The following is a 12,085-nucleotide window of genomic DNA, read 5'->3' as shown; positions in this document are numbered from 1 at the left end:
AGCATTTTTCATAATAGCCAAAAAATGGAAACATCCCAAATGCCCAACAACTGATGGATGGGTAAGCCAAATGTATATCCATACAACCGACTACTTTTCAGCAATAAAGCAGAATGAAATACTGGCATATACTACAAGATGGATGAACGTATAAAACATGCTAAGTAAAAGAAGCCAGTCAGAAAAGACCACGTAGCGCAAGTTTCCATTTATAGGAAAGGCCTCAAACAGGAAAATTCATAGACAGACAGCAGATCAGTGGTTGCCTAGGGTTGGAGGACCAAGGACTGGGGAGTGACTGCTTCATCGGTATAGGGTTTCTTTTTGGGGTGATGCAAATGTTCTAATGTTAGACTATTGTGGGGATCATACAACTTTGTAAATATAATCAAAACCATTTAACTGTACTCTTTAAATGGGTAAATTTAATGGTGTGTAAATTTTGCCCAATACGATTGCATTTTGAAAAATGAAGTCAGATGACATTAAATACAATGTGGTATTCCAGATCAGATCCTGGAACAGCAAAGAGGCACGAGTGAAAAAGCTAGTAAAAATCTCAATAATGTTTGCACTGTAGTTAACAGTGTTGTACTAAGGTACTTGGGCTAACACTAATTTCTTAACAAATGTTCACACTTAGGTGAGATGCTCACATTAAGGAAGATGAGTGAAGGTCATACAGGAACTCTGGGTTATCTTTGCAACTTTTCTGTTAAATATGAAATTATTTTAAAATAAAAGTAAAAAACAACCATGGCAAACCTTTAGTGACTTGATGCACTGAGTCAGAGAGTAAGAGAGAAAGGGAGAGGGGAGGCCCAGATAAATAATTAGAACAAACACGTGGGATAAATACAAAACAGTGGAGATGTAATCGTAACACTAAGAGTAATTATGTACCAGTGCTGTGCAAGGTAGGTTCCTTCACTGGCACCACCTGTCAGGTCTCTGGGCTCCGGATGAACCCCACCATGTGACACAGTTTGAGATAAGATACAGGCTCTGCTGGGCGGGGGGGATATACAGGCCAGTAAGAAGAGACAAGATATGTGGATCACTGTCCTCCATCACCACAAGGAGTCTCAGGACCTGGGTGATGAGCTTGTCAATGGGAGGCAAACAGACTGCCTGGCAGAGTGATGTTTATAACACCTGCTGAGAAAACCAGTTGCCCAGCACCTGGAGACCTGGGGGTGGGTGCTTTGGGGAGCCAAAAGAAGGGAGCCCTGGGTCTTATGCGAAGCTGAATCTTGGCAGAAGCTCTCCCGCTAGGAGCCAGCTTCTTGTCCAGCCTACTCAGAGTAAGCTCTCAGGGTCATTTGTGCACAATTCTACTTGACATTCATAATCAATAAATTGAAAACATACACAAAATGCAGTTTTTAAAAATATATATAGAACTCAAGAAGAAATATAATTTAGTTGTATTTATAACTTGTATCAGAAGTTTTAAAATCCACCCTCTTCCCTCAAAAAAAAAAAAAAAAAGATAAAATAAAACAACCCATTAAGCTCAGAAGATTTTACCAGTGAGACTCAAACTTCAAAGAACATATAAATGTTACCTTAAACAAACTGTTCCAGTGAATGTAAAATGAGGGAACACTGCCCACTTCATCCTATGAAGTAAAAATAAACCTGATGGCAAAATTAGATAAGGGCAGGATGAAAAACTAATTATTAAAGGCTAATCTCACTTCTAAACAGAGATGCAAAAATCCTAAATAAAATGTTAGTTAACTGCATGCAGAAATGCCTATTAAAAATACGTGATTACCAAGTTGGAGTCATCCTAGGAATGCACAGATGGTTCAAATTAGAAAATCTATTAGTGAGATTTACCATATTAAGTGGTTAAAGGAGAAAGTCATATGTTTATCTCAATAAATGCAGAAAACCTTTTAGTATGTGCAACATTGTTTTATAATTAATATTCATAGCAAACTAAAAGAAGAGCAACTTCCTTAGCCTGGTGAATGGTAGCTACCAAGATTATAGCAGTTTTCAAAGTCACATAGCAGAAATCATACATAACTGTGAAATGTTGAAAGTATTTCCTTGGAGATCAGGAACACAATGGTTTGTTCTACCAACACTTCTATTCAACATTGTACCAGAGCCTTTCATTAGTGTGATAAGACAAGAAAAAGAAAATAAAAGTTATAAAGATTGGAAAGGAAAAAATTTAAAAATAAAAAGAATTTACAAACTACTAGAAATAAGAGTTTATCAAGGTTATTGAATGTAAAGCAGATATGTAAAATCAGCTACATTGCTATTCACCAATAACAAAAATTATAAAATGTGATTTTTTATTTATTTTTAATTTTTAAAAAAAGATTTTATTTACTTATTCATGAGAGACACACAGAGAGAGGCAGAGACATAGGCAGAGGGAGAAGCAGGCTCCATGCAGGGAGCCTGATGTGGGACTTGATCCTGGGACCCCAGGATCACGCCCTGAGCCGAAGGCAGATGCTCAATCACTGAGCCATTCAGCCATCCCTAAAGTGTGATTTTTTTAAAAGATATGTTTTTCAGTGGCAACAACAAAATATAAGGTACCTAGGAATAAATATAACAAGAGATGTATAAGACTTTTATAAATAAAAATACAAAACTTTATTGAAGAAAATAGTAGAATAGCTAAATAGATGAAAATATAAACCATATATATTGAAGGGAAGGTGAAATTTTATAATAACAGTAATCATATGTACAAACCTTGAAATCAGTCTAATAAATTTAGTATCATTATAATAAAAATTTAACAAGGTATGCTTCAGAAGTTGACAAGATGATCCATAAATTCATACAGAGAATCAAAGGGTGAAGAATAGTCAAAATCTTTTTAAGAGAAAACACAAGAAGTGTGTGAGTGCAATGGAGGGAACTGATTCCAAACAGATAGCAACACTCTCTTTAAATAATAGTGTGGTATTGGCTCAGACAGAGACAATTAGGCAAATGGAATAGAACAGAGTCTAGAATTAAACTCATTTACATATGGTAGCAGTGGCATTTAACTTATAGGAAAAGGATAGCTTCAATAGTGCTGAGATAAGTGGTTGCCCTTAAAGAGAAGATAAAATTAATCCAAACCACACTCCGTACACAGGTAATTTCCAGATGATTTAAAGACCTAAAGGTGAAAAATTAAAAAATTATCGGGAAGAATATCACATGATGTTTTAGTGATATTTGCATACAGAATTCTTTTCTAAACCAAACACAACAAATCTTTATCATAAAGGAAACACAGATATATTTGCTTATATTAAAATTAAAAACTTGTTTTATAACAAAAGGTATAAGTTACAAAGTGAAAAGACAAGCCACTATCCAAGAGAAGATACTTGCTACTCGTATAACATAAGTTAGAACTGAAAAAAAAAAAAAAAATCCAGGAGAAAAATGATGAACAGTATCATTGCCAGCAATACCTAAAGGAAGAACCCTGAATGGCCGTGAACGTAAGAAATCTTGCTCATCACCCCCCACTTTTTAAAGATTGATTGATTGATTGATTGATTGGGGGGAGGGGCAGAGGAAGAGAATCCTTAAGCTGACTCTGCCTGGAGGGTGGAGGCTGATATGGGACTGGATCTTGGGACCATGACATCATGACCTGATCCGAAACCAAGAGTCAGATGCTCAACCAACTGAGCCACCCAGGTGCCCCCCCATCCCTTTTCTAATCCAATTTGCATTTTCTCATTTGTGAGTTATCTAGTCATATCCTTTGGAACTTTCCCTATGGTGTTTGTGTATTTCCTAACTGATGTGTGGGAATACCTCATTTCGAACTTGCCGTTTTGCTCTGGCTATTCTGACCTTTGCGATGTTGGCCCTGCTGCTTTTAACCTTGTTGTTCCCAACAAGGTTTTTTTACTTAACTTTTTAAAACTAAGTATGATTTACATATGCTTATAATTAGTGCTTTTGTGTCCTAAGAGGTCTTGTGCACCCCAAATTCACAAAGATATTGCCCTATGTTTGCTAGTAGAACCTTTAGACTTTTTACTTTTACATTTAGTTATATGATCTACTTTGAATTATTTTTTGTGTGATGTGAGATAAGGATCAAGGTTCATTTTTTTCCCAATATACATAGGCATTTGTTCCTTTCAAACTTTTGTTGAAAAGATCTTCCTTTGGGGTGCCTGGGTGGCTCAGTGGTTGAGCGTCTGCCTTTGGCTTGGCTCGTGATCCCAGGGCCTTGGGATCAAGTCTTGCATTGGGCTCCCTGCGGGGGAGCCTGTTTCTCCCTCTGCCTGTGTCTCTGCCTCTCTCTCTCTGTGTCTCTCATGGATAAATGAATAAAATATTTTTTGAAAAATGACCAAAAGTGATTTGACTGTGTAAGTCTGGTTTATTTCTGAACTCTCTCTTGTTCCACGGATCTTCATACCGTACCATCTTGATTACTACACCTTCATAGAAAATCTTGTCATTAGCTAATATAAGTCCTCCAGCTTGTTAACTTCTAAGATTGTTTGATTATCCTACGTCCTTTATATTTCCACATAAACGTTAGGATTAGTTCCTCAATTTCTACAAAATCCTACTAGTTTTTTTTCTAACAGTTTTATTGAGATATAATTCACATACCATATGATTTACCCATCTAAAGGGTACAACTGTAAAACTCAAGTATACAATTCAAATTATACAATTCCTGAGTGATTTTTGGCGTATGACTCTATTAAGTTTTAAAGATTGTGGTAAAATACATGTAACACATAAATTTGCCATTTTAATAATTTTTAAGTAAACAATTCAGCGGCATTAAGTACATTTGCAACATAGTATGAACATCATCAATATCTAGTTCTGGAGCGTTTTCAGCATCCCGAACAGAAATTCTGTAGCCAGTATGCAGTAACCCCCTGTTTTTCCTCCTCCCAGCCCATGGTAGTTTCTAATTTGCTTTCTTTCTGTCTCTATGAATTTGCTAATTCTAGGTATTCTATGCAAGCATAATCTTGTAGTATACATCCTTTGTATCTGGCTTATTTCATTTGGTACAATGTTTTCAAGATTCATCCATGTGATAGGATGTATCAGAACTTCTTTCCTTTTTTATAGCTGAACAATCCATTGTTTTCATAGACACACATTTTGTTTATCAATGTATCTGCTGATAGACACTTGGGAAAAAAAAAGAAAACAGATAGACACTTGGGTTATTTCTACCTTTGGGCTATTGTGAATAACTTGCAATAAATATTGGCATACAAGGGTCTCTTCAAGCCCCTGCTTTCAACTCCTTTGGATCTATGCCTGAGAGTAGAACTGCTGGGTCTTTTTTTTTTTTTAATTTTTAATTTTTTAATTTTTAATTTTTATTTTTTTTGAACTGCTGGGTCTTAACGGTAGTTCTATGTTTAGCTTTTGAGAAACTGCCAAACTGTTTCCATAGCAGCGGCACCAGTTTACATTTCCACCAGCAATGTACAGGTTCCGATGTCTCCATGTTCTCACCAACACTTGTTATTTTCTGTTTTCTGTTTTGTTTTGCGTGATAGTCATTCTAGTAGGTGTGAAGTGGGATCTCATTGCTGCCTTGATTTCCATTTCTCTAGTTGACTAATTTCTAATTTCTCTAATGACTAATGATGTTGGGCATCTTTTCATGTGCTTACTGGCCATTTGTATATCTTCTTTGGAGAAATGTCTATTTTTCTTTTGCGCAGTTTTAAATTGGGTTGTCAGTGGTTTTTCTTGAGTTATAAGTGTTCTTTGCATATTCTGGATATGAATCCCTTGTCAGATATAGGATTTACAAATATTTTCTCCCATTCTATAGTTTATTTTTTCACTTTCTTGACGATGCACAAAAGTTTTACATTTTGATGAAGTCCAATTTATTTCTTTGTTCTTTTGTTGCTCATGCATTTGGTGCCATATCTACATGCTGGGATTGCACTGAATCTTTAGATGAATTTTGGAATAAATGACATTGTGATACTATTTATAATACTGTTATACTAAATATTATTATAAATTGTGATATGATTTATAATAAATTTATATTTGGTCTTCTGTTTCTGGCACAGAGATAATAAAGTCCATGAAGCTTCCTAAATTGTCAGAGTAATAAGGGCATTTTAATATTAATGACAAACCCCTTTCAACCACACCTGATTTTATGTTAATGAGATGACTTTTGGAAAGCATTTAAGGACAGGGGCTGATTGCCAGGGAGCCAACCCTGTGATTAGAGGGCTGGAACATTTAGTCCCCATCCTGAACTCCAGAGAGGCAAGAGGGACTGGAGATGGAGTTCAATCACCAATGGCCAATGACTTAATCAGTAATGAAGCCTCCATAAAAGACCCAAAAGGATGGGGTTCAGGAGCTTTTGCATTGAACACATGGAAGTGCTGGGAGAAGGTGCACTTAGAGAGGACATGGAAGCTCCTTGTACTTTCCCCTGTACCTTGCCCTATGCAGCACCTCCATCTGGCTGTTCCCAAGTTATATCCTTTTATGATAAGCTGTTCAATGTAAGTAGATGTTTCTCTGAGTTCTGTGAATCACCTTAGCAAACGAATCAAACTCAGGAAGGAGGTTATGGGAACCTCTGAGCTACAGCCGGGCAGATAGCAACCTGGAGCTGTGAATGGCATCTGAAAGTGGGGATGGAGTGGGGTGGTGGTGGAAATCTTGCAGGACTGAGCTCTTCACTGGTGGAATCTGATGCTTTCTCTGCATAGGTAGTAGCAAAATTGAATGGAGTTGAATTGCAGGACACCCAGCTGGTGTAGGAGAATTCCTTGGTGGAGCGAAAAAAAACAACCAATCAATATATCAGAGATACCCTATTGTTATCAGATGTTCTAACCTAGGAATATGGCATATCTTTAAAAATTAATTTTAGGTCATAGATATGTTTTATAGTTTTCAGTGTGGAGGTGTGGTACATATTTTATTAAATTTATTCCTGATTATCTTACAGGTTTTAAAATATTTTAAGTGGCATTATTTTTTAAATTTCATTTTCTGTTTTTTGCTAGTATGTAGAAATACAATTTATTTTTCTATAATGATCTTGTGTCCTACAAACATCCTAAGTTTGACTATTAATTCTACTAGTCTTTGTAGAGCCCTTAGAGTTTCTACATATATCATTTGCAGAGAAACGATTTTATTTCTTCCTTTTCATTCTGTATACTTTTTTTTTTTTTTTTGCCTTACTGCATTGCTATGAGCTCAACTTCAATAATGAATAGAAGTGATGTGCTGAGAGCAAACATACCTTGTTCCTGATCTTGACAGGAAAGCCTTCCTTACTTTATTCTTAGGTATAATGCCACCTAGTGTTATAGGTTGAATTGTGTCTCTCCAAAAGATAGAGTTAAATTCTAATTCCTGGCACCTGTGAATGTGATCTCATTTGCAAAGAGTCTTTGCAGATATATAAGCAAGTTAAGATGAGGTCATAGATAATTAGGATGGACCCTAAATCCAATGATTGGTATTCTTCTAAGGAGAGGGATTTGGAGGCACAGGAAAAAGACAGCCATGTGAAGATAGAGGCAGACATTGGAGTTACACTGCCACAAGCCAAGGCACACCAAGGATTGCTGACAACCATTAGAAGCCAGCAAGAGATAAAGAATGATCATTCTCTAGAGCCTTGGGAGGGAACATGGTCCACCTAACACCTTGAGTTTGGATGTCTAGCCTCCAGAACGAAGAGAATAAATGATTGTTGTTTTAAGCCACCATGTTTGTGGTAAATTGCTATTGCCCTAGGGAATGAATATACCTAGGTTTGTGGCTGTTCATGAACTTTTGGTTTTTCTGTTAGTTGGTCTGTTTTTTTTAAAAAAGATTTTTATTTATTTATTCATGAGAGACACAGAGAGGCAGAGGGAGAAGCAGGCTCCCTGCAGGGAGCCCGCCCCGGGACTCAATCCCAGGACCCTAGGGATCACAACCTGAGCCAAAGGCAGACACTCAACCACTGAGCCACCCAGGCGTTCCTAGTTGGTCTGTTCTTATGGGGTAGTTCAGAGACTGAAAGAAGATTACAATACCACCACTCCCATCTTCCCAGAATCTTTCTTCACATCAGTGATTTTAAATTGTTTATGGTCCAGCATGTGGCTTAACTTGATGGATGTTCCATGTGTACTTGAAAACAGATACAATGTTCTACAAGTGTCAGTGAGGTGAGCTGGCTGATAGTGTTTGTTGGGTCTCCAATCACTTGCAACCAAAAGAATGCTTACTGGCACACCATTCCTATTCCCCAACGTCACCATCACCCTCTCTAGGAAGCCTTTGTCCTATGCTTGCAGGGGAGAAAGTGAAGCTGGAGGAAGGGAAGGAGCACGCTGAGAGCCGCACAGGTGGGGTGCGGCAGGGCTGGGAGGTGGCCCCAGGTGTGGCCACATCACACGTGCAGCTGGAAGAGGTGGGCTCCGGCGCCAGCCTGTGTGGCCTCAAGTCTCTGTCCCACCTTGCACACACACGCTACCTGGGCAATCAGAGCGACATTTCCAAGTCTCGGTTTATCTTATGCTAACGGTGGTAATAGAGCATATACTCCCTGGTTGGTTTTTTTTTTTTTTTTTTAAGATTCTTATGTATTTATTCGTGAGAGACAGAGAGAGAGAGTGAGAGAGAGAGAGGCAGAGACACAGGCAGAGGGAGAAGCAGGCCCCACGCAGGGAGCCCGACGTGGGACTCGATCCCAGGACCCCAGGATCACGCCCTGGGCCGAAGGCAGGCGCTAAACCACTGGGCCACCCAGGGATCCCCTCCCTGGTTGTTCTGAGGGTCACATGAGATACGCTCTCTGACGCTCTTGGCACAGTGCTGGGTACCACCTAAAAACACATGGTTATCCTTGTTACTTGGGGAGGAGGGAAAGGCTAACAGAAACCAAAGCCCCAGAAGCCTCAGCCCAGCGGACCAAATCCTTCTGGCTTATCAGACCCCCAGGTGGCTCCCGTTTGGGCCCATTGCTCAATTTTCTTCTATTAACCACAAAAGAACATGTTCGTAGATTCTCATGGAGGAGGAAAGCCTCAAGAGAGAAACACGATAACCTGGCCCAAGGCGGATGTCTCGGATTTATTTAAAAGTGTCTCAAGCTTCTTTCAGTCACAAGGGACAGCAGCCTAATTCCAATTAGATCTAAGTAAAGGGGGAGGTATTATTCGTGGAGCTGGCCCCAGGCATGGTCTGATCCAGCACCCCACAATCTCCCTTGCTCTTGCTCTCGCCCCTCGGTGCTGCTGCCATCTCTCAGCTCGCGCCGTTGCCCTCATCCCCTCCCAGGGCCGACCTCGTGGCAGCAAAGGGAGGGCAGGCTGCACATGAGTCATTCTAGGGCCATCCCAGTTTGCAGCCCGAGAGAAAAGGGACTGTCTTCATCAGCTCGGGCTGCTATACCAACATGCCACAGCCAGCGCCTTCCACAACAGGCGTTTATTTCTTCCAGGGCTGGAGGGCCGAGGTCAGGGTGCCAGCATGGCACCTCTCTTGGCCTGGCACAGCTCTACTGCCCAGCAATTTCACTTGGGTGGGGAAAGGGTTGACATTTTATTTCCAAACTCGCAGAGGCACAAAGATAGAAACCTCTCAGCTCCTCTGGTGGACTGCAGCCAATGCATGTGCAAAATTCCTATGTTGCTGAGTCTTTCTGGCTTCCTCTTGTGAGATTTACTGTCAGCCGCTCCAAATGGTCTCTTTTCCCATCTTCTCATTTGTTTCACATGTACTGGGCAGGTCACTAGGTATCATACTGGTGGTAGTTTTTTGTTTTTTTTTTTTTAAGATTTTATTTATTTATTCATGAGAGAGAAAGAGAGAGAGAGGCAGAGACACAGGCAGAGGGAGAAGCAGGCTCCACGCAGGGAGCCCAACGTGGGACTCGATCCCAGGTCTCCAGGATCAGGCCCTGGGCCGAAGGCAGGCGCCAAACCGCTGAGCCACCCAGGGATCCCCTGGTGGTTGGTTTTTCCGGCTAGTCCCAAAATAATACAACACTTATGAGTTGCATAAAATGAGAGTTTTAGATGAGTAATATCTTTGTGTGCCTAAAGGGATAGTGGCTCATGGGTGAAAAATAACCAGTGCAAAAAAAGGAAGCGTGGTGAGATTAAGTTAAAAACTTAAAGTATCTTGCTAGGAGTTACAAAGCAAATGTCATTACAAGGAGCAGCATATACCAGGTGTCCACCTACACTGTACAGTGCTTTTTAATCTTGTTTTAAAAATAGCCCCCCCCATTTTAAAATAAAAAGCATGGTTCTCAAATAAAAATCAAGCAATATAGGGATCCCTGGGTGGCTCGGCGGTTTAGCACCTGCCTTCAGCCCAGGGCATGATCCTAGAGACCTGGTATCGAGGCCCACATCAGGCTCCCTACATGGAGCCTGCTTCTCCCTCTGCCTGTGTCTCTGCCTCTCTCTCTCTCTTTCTCTCTCTGTCTCTTTCTCTCTCTATGTCTAATGAATAAATAAATAAAATCTTTTAAAAAATCAAGCAATATAATGAAGTACGAAAAAATAGAGTAAAACAAAATCAATACCCATCTAACAACAACCATCATTAACTTTAGTTGGATATCATTTCTGACTTTTCTTACACAGAAATAAAAGGATACAGGATCTTTTTATAAACATAGATATATGCTCATTTTTATTTATATTTATTTCAAATTACATTTATTTAAAAAAAAATAGCGCTTGGCTAATTTGCTTGCATTTAAGACAAGAAACCAAAGTAAAGTGAAGCAATTACTAAACTTAAAATTTACTCCCCCAACAGCTATTTAAAAATCTATTCAAGCTTATTTTTTAAAAAGTTACCAAGAAAGAGGTTATTCATTTTGTTTTTGTTTTTGAGATAATGTTAACTCTCTGCTATGAAGAGATTAACACTCATACTCCCCTTTCTCACCTCCGATTTATTAGTTATATCATTAAGGCTTATAATATGTGCAATCTGTATCTATAATTGCCAGTTTAGTTTTTTATACAAATTCAGTGCTCACCACCAGCCCTTTTGCTACAAGCTCCTCCATTATTGAGCTATTTGGTTAGACTCTCCTATCAAAAGGTTTCCTTAAGAAGGGCTGGCAGGTGTTGTATTCCCTGAGCTCTTGTTTGCTGGAGTGCTTGACATTATATTTGACCACGTGGCTGGCAATCATATCCTCAGTCACTCTTTTTCCTACTTAGAATTTTGGAGAGAGACACCTGGGTGACTCTGGTTGAGCGTCTGCCTTCAGCTCAGGTCGTGATCCCAGGGTCCTGGGATCCAGCCCTGCATTGAGCTCCCTGCGGGGAGCCTGCTTCTCCCTCTGCCTGTGTCTCTGCCTTTCTCTGTGTGTCTCTCATGAATAAATAAATAAAATCTTAAAAAAATTTTTTGGAGACATTTATCTATTACCTCCTGGCACTGCTACCTTCTACCATCTTGTGGTAGCGAAGTTTAACACCTTTGATGATTTGCTTTCTCTGCTTCATTTTTTTTCATTCTTGAAGTTCATTAACTCCATCAGGTTATGTTTCGGTGTCCAGTGCTTTCTATCAGATTTCCTAGGATATAAGACTTGCTTTCAATCTGAATATTCATTCCTTCATTTCAGGAGAACTTTCCTGTATTAAATCTTTCAGTACTTTTTTCAGCAAGAAAAGGTCACCAATTATGCATATATATGCTAGCGTAGCTTTGTCTTCCTACAATTATCCTCTCAAGAATTACTTTGGTCTTTGCAGCCCTCTCAAGCCTTTTCTTCTTTGTATCCCATTTTCAACATGTTTCTCGCTATTTCTAATTCACTTATTTGTTCTAGAATAGTGTTATTCTGGCCAAGTTGTTTTCTTAGCTCTGCAATCTGCCTTTTTATTTCATTCTGTTGTTTAATCAGCTCATATGTCAGCACTCGTCTTATTGAATTCATGTTCTTTTGAGAACACAGTATACCTATAGGAGCATTTGTTCTTTAGGTTAGCTTTTCTTCCCAGTTGGTTTCATCTGGTCCCCATGCCCTCCTTTTGCTGGCTGTGTATTTATGTAGTCACCGGGTCATTTTATTTAAATTTGCTCACATGTAAGG

Source organism: Nyctereutes procyonoides, unplaced genomic scaffold (genome assembly GCF_905146905.1).
Source record: "Nyctereutes procyonoides isolate TBG_1078 unplaced genomic scaffold, NYPRO_anot_genome, whole genome shotgun sequence".
Taxonomy (NCBI): domain Eukaryota; kingdom Metazoa; phylum Chordata; class Mammalia; order Carnivora; family Canidae; genus Nyctereutes; species Nyctereutes procyonoides.
The sequence above is the reverse complement of the archived record's forward strand: the minus strand, read 5'-3'. Positions refer to the sequence as shown.